Here is a 6,036-nt window from a genome sequence, read left to right as displayed (position 1 = left end):
GGGAAAAATCACCATAAAAGCAGCAAAAAAAACACAACAAAAAAACACAAACAACTGAGAAGCACCATGGAGGAAGCTGGAGCAACCACAGAGGCCAACCAAGACCCCACAAACCCCCCCCGGAGGACCAGCCAGGGACCTCGTGGAAGGAGAAGGGCAAGGAGAAGAAGAAGAGGAACCTGCGATTCAGTCCGCAGGAAAACAAGATCCTGATTACGGAGGGGATAGAACACCACCAACAACTGTTCATCACCTCCACTATGCCATTGGCAACTAAAAATGCAATATGGCAGGCCCTCTTGGCCAAGGTGTATGCAGTCGTAGAGAGGAGAAGGAAAGTGGACGACTGCAAGAAGAGCTGGAATGATGTGAAGCGCAAAACCAAGATGAAACTCGCCAACAACCGGAAAGCCGCAATGCAGGCTGGAGGTGGAAGTCCAGGTCCACAGCAGGAGCTGGATGAGATGGAGAAAATGGTGTCCAGAGTCATCAATGGGGAGCCGGTGGCTGGAGTTGGGGGACCGGACACTGCTCAACATGACGTTACCCAACAGCAACAGGGTGAGTAACGACCAGGGACTGGGGGGACAGGGGGAGATGGGCACAATGGCACACATTCACAATTAAGTACAGCACAGTGCACACCCACAATGGCTCTGGATCATGTCCCTGATCTCCTTGGCATACTGGAGCACACATAGAAACAGCAAGTAGGCCCCCGTCGACAATGTGCCCAGAGGGGGCCCACCCCACACATCAATATTCCCACAACAAACCCATGCACATGTGCTGAACCCAGCAATTAGCATTGCTGCAGTCCAATTATCATGACATGGTGCACGCAACAACACTGTGGTGGCTGAGTGTGGACCACATCCGTAAAGGAGCAGGTCACACTCTGACACATCCACGTGCACAAACAACCCTGACGTCAAAAGGACATCTGAGGACAAACCATGCCCAAAAGTCCCAACTCCCACCAAGAGCCCAATTTACCCAAGTCTGCAACATCGCGACTCTCCCACAATGCAGGGGCGACTCTCCCACAATGCAGCACACATACATAAGAATCAGAGCACATCAACATTGACAACAATGTGGTACAAACTGCAACACTTTCACAACAGAACAGGGGACACAACTGCTGCCGCTTGTGTGTAGAAACTGTCCAATCACATTTGGCATAGCAGGAAACGGTGAGACGATAATGTACAAGTACAACCTCACAACCCTGATGGTGTAGAAATGTCCACTGTCCCGCATCAAATAGGCATCTCCTCCCAAACAGTCACAATGTACATTGTCATGCAGTCTGTTTGTAAACTTGTCCAATATGTGAACATACATGGAATACACTGTTAAACTGCATCTCCCCTTTACATTGCAGAGGGAGAATCAACACTTCCTGCAGAGCAGAATGTACAGCTCTTCACTGATAATGACGAGGACCTCCACACCATCGACACAGACGCCCTCCAACAGCTCATGGACACCCTCAGCACCCCACCCCCATTAGCAGGGCAGCCCAGCTGCATTGAGGAGACCTCACCCCTGCACAGACCACACAGCAGGAAGCACCGACCACCACGGCTGTCTCCCAGGACCCCCACGACCAACACATTACATTCCAATGCAGTGTGTTAGAGGGCCAGAAGGAGATGGCTGATCAGGTGCGGGTGGGGTTCGGCCTCATGGCAGCCAAACTAGATGTCATACGTGGGTGTCTGAGTCCCATCAGGGACCACTTACGGTCCCTAACGGACACCCACAGTCCGCTCCATGCTCTCCAACAAGCCATGGCTGACATCGCTGGAGTCCTGACTCTGAGACAAGAAAAACTGTCTAGTCAGAGTGGCTCCAGCGATGTCACCCGGGAGTTGGGACACATGCAGAGGATCATGGAGAACATAGAGCGGATGCAGGCAGAAAGAATGGCTGCCATGGCTGCACACCAGCGAGATGTAGCTGGGATCTTCCATGCCCGGCAGATCCTCATCATGGCATTGCTGCCACAAGGTCTGGTGCAGATGAATGCTGCTGCTACTACTCCATCCACATCTCTGCCCCCTGATGTGTCAGTGCCTCACAGTGCGGCAGACATTCCACCTCCAGCCCCTGATGTGGCACTGCCACACAGTGTGGCAGGCATTCCACCTCCGGCCCCTGATGTGTCAGTGTCACACAGTGCTGCAGACAAAACACCACCACCCACATGTGAGGCACATCACACACATCAGAGGAAGATGATGTGGATGATTCTGCCATTCTGGTAAGAAGGAAGCGGTAGCATTCATCTCCGCCATATGGCCTGTTTCTGCTTCGTTCTGCCCTCTGCATAATGCCCTGGAATAACACCTTCCACTGTCCCCCGATACACTCTGCGACACTCACCTTGGCCCTCGACATGGACTGCCATATTTGGTTTGGTTACCAATGACACAGCAATCAGACTGCAGACTGAACTCTTCCTCTTCCGATAAACTTGTCAATCCCTAAAAGACTCTGGCTGGTCCTTCACGGGGCAACAATGTAAAGTGGGGTTTGCATGGCCATGTACTGGTCCAGCTTCAAGACTCCACCTAATGTGATTAAAACATTCTAATTCACACAAATGTGTCATGTCTATGATCATGCAAGTATACGATTCAGTCTCGGCCTTCGACTTATGCTGCGGCAATGAAGATACACACACAACAGTTGGCATATATGAGCCAAGACCCCGAGCGGTCTTGCGCTCTTTTATTTTTCTATTCGGGCGAGCCCGCCCTCCAGGTGCATGCTACATTGCAACATTGTCAATTAAGATCTGGGTGGCGCCGACACTACAACAGAGACACACGCCATAGTTACTTTTGTGGCCAGCCCAGACCTGAACCTCGCCCAGAGCCCCAGGCCATTTCTTCACACTCCTCACATGCCTACGCGTGGGCCGCCGCGGCGGCGCTAGGATGTTGTGCGCTTTGGAGTACGTCTCCATACGTTCCACACAGGCTTTCCACGGCCTGCCTGGGATGGGGGTGGCCCCGTGACTGTGAAGGGCTCCAGTGGCGTTACCGAGGATATACTGTTGGCTGCTGGAGGCGGACTTGTCGGGCAGCCCCACAGGACAATGACTTGTGGTGCACTGAGCTAGGCCAACCTGAAGAGCTGAGCGGGTGTGCAGCCTGCGATGATGCAGTGGGCCTGGAGGCTGGATGGTGACTTGTGGTGCACTGAGGTAGTGGCACCTGAGGCACTGCGTCCGGCACTGGCCTACCGCCATGTGCCGATGACTTGCAGTGCACTGAGATAGGCCCACCTGAAGAGCTGAGTGGGTGTGCAACCTGCGATGATGCAGCCGGGGCCGGACTGGATTGGATTTGTCTGAGACCTGCTGGACCACAGTGTAGGCCGAAGGGAGCAGTCAGCACACACAAAACTCTGCGGTGCGGTGCCGCAGGTTGCGCTGGGGGCCTGTTGCGCGGAAGCCAGCGATCGGCTGAGGAGGCTTCCAGGCTCGCAGGCCTTGGTCTTGAAGATTGCTCCCACACGTGGTGGGCCCTCTTGGAGACACGCCGGTGGCGGCAGGTGAACAGTGAGGCCAGGGTGCACAGGGGAGGGCAATCACCGCTCTGCGCCGGAAGGGTCTGGGGACCAGCAGGCTGGGGTGCAGCAGGCGCACAGGATCGTGCAGGCACCACCGGTCATGGGGGCGGCCTTGTGACAGGGTGAGGGGCGCCGCCCTGGCAGACACGACCCTTCAGGCGATGACAAGATGTGCGCCGGGTGGCGTGTGACATAGCCACCTCATCGCCGGTGAAAATTTGGCCGTTGAAAGTGTTCGGCCACGTGTTTGTAGGCCTATGGACAGGCTATAGCAGACATAGAGACACGCGCAGAAGGTCTGCTGTCTTGTTCTGCGCTGCCTCTGTGGTAGTCCGGGGGGTGGTGGTCCTGGGGGTGCGGGTGGTCCTGAGGGTGGTGGCAGTGGGTGTTGTGGCCCTCTTAGGTCTCCAAGCTGCATGATTAGTGGCTCCATGGCATCTGTTGGTCTTCAGATGTGGCTCTGGGCTGGGCTCCCTTTCTACTGCAGGTTTTCGTCCTACTTAAGACCAGAAAAAAGCAGGTCTTAGATCCCTGCTGCTAACGTGCCTTATTGCCTGTTTTTGGACTGCATCACAGATCTGGCTGGTCGTTGAGAATATCGCAAAGTGGTGTTATCGTGACTTTTTGGATGCGAACGCCTACTTTGCATATGATTAGTGTTAGTTGTTGCTGTCAGCCTTGGCGATGTTTTTAGCAGCAGCTATCGCAGGTAAACTGACGATGTCAGCTGTTAGCACAGGCTTGTGAATAGGGCGATAACGCTATCGCCACTTTTGTGGTGGAAAAGTGCCGCTATATCGGCGATGTGTCCTTGAGAATATGTGTTTTACATTAGTCATTCTTATCTGGGTGGCTACATACAATAGCTTCCCACCACGATGCCTGTCGTTTATTGTTATTCAATGGGCGTGGAATGAATTTTGAGGCAGTGACTTTCTGACAGCTGTGCCTTCAAAATATTGTCACATCGGGACAATCAAATGTTGTGATATTTTTGTAAATGATATTAGGACGCGACATTTCTGTCAGAAGCTTTTTTTTGCTTATGATATTCTGGTACCACACCTTCCTAACAAGTAATAGATGTTTAAATTTCACAAAGAGAATAGTGTATTATAGGATAATTTTTCTCTTTATTTTACAAATGTTATAGCTTTAGTTTGTCTCCAGAGTATGGTTCCAGAATATCGTGGCTTAAATGTAGTCTGAGAAAAGTATGATGCCCAAAATATCTTTTACAAAAACATGGCTCAGTTGGAATTAATAATAGATTTTCTACAGCCAATTGAGTTGGTATTTTTGTAAATGACACTTGGGCCAGAATATATATACAAGACGATATTTTTGTTATGGATATTGTGATATGTGACATTGCAATAGACTTTTCAAGTTTGCTAAATGATTATTCCAAACAGTAAATGTGGTGTTTGCTCTTCACATCTTTTTCTGCACTCATGGCTTTCTATGAAAAATGGCATAGATGGAGCGTCTTTTCTCTTTGACACGCTTATGACATCGAGATGACTCAGTGAGATAATGTTCACCCTTTCCATCTGAAATGATCTTTAAATCTCAATTCAGACAAGGCAGACTCAGCCTCCCAGAGTTTTCAAACATGGTCAATTGAGCACCATAGACTGAGTACTGGCAACATCTGTTACATCCTGTGCTTTGCAGTTTGAGCGCTAATGCAAGGAAACCACTTCTTCGGTTTTCTGATGGAAAATGGGCGCACAAAGGCAAGTATCACCAAGGCAAGCCATACTGGCGCTAGTTTGGATGGACAAATGAACATCTTTTTTTCCACTATTGGGTCAATAAGTTTTAATTTCGAACGATGCTTTGTTATAGTTGTATTGCCCTTGGCTCTTTTAGTGGACGCCAGAGGTCAGTACATTCTTTGCAATTTTATTGCGCTGTATGGCATGTATAAAGCGCCTACTACCCAGACGAGGCGTTGATGCGCTTTATGCTGTTTTCTTGCTCTTGGATAGCACTAAATCAATGAATCCTCTTTCAAACTATTGAATACACGTTTTCTATACAAGACTGGAGTCAGTCAATATTTAGAAGTTAACAGTTCACAGCCCAAGAACTTCTAATAGTATGGAGAATGATCAGAGCACAGGTCACACAACAGATGGCATGTGTGTGCTGTGAACTCCACCATGTGTAAACCGCCTGGTGGGACCAAGTGAAGCTGTTCAAACAAACAGGACTTTTTTTAAACTACGAAGGACCAAAATATTAGATTTTATAAGAAGTATTTCAAAAGAGCGTTAATGATTGCCTAGCTGTATGTCGCACTCTATGGATCTCCTGTGACTCCCAGGTGTTTGCTATCTTTTGTACAATCTATTTTGGTTTATCTCACAAGCTTCCAACCTTGGACATGATAAGCATCCATGTCTGCAGGTTGTATGTACATATATATAGGTGTGGAGCACCTTG

The sequence above is a fragment of the Triturus cristatus genome, chromosome 5_1 (assembly GCF_964204655.1).
Source record: "Triturus cristatus chromosome 5_1, aTriCri1.1, whole genome shotgun sequence".
NCBI classification, from domain to species: domain Eukaryota; kingdom Metazoa; phylum Chordata; class Amphibia; order Caudata; family Salamandridae; genus Triturus; species Triturus cristatus.
Note: the sequence above shows the minus strand (reverse complement) of the source record.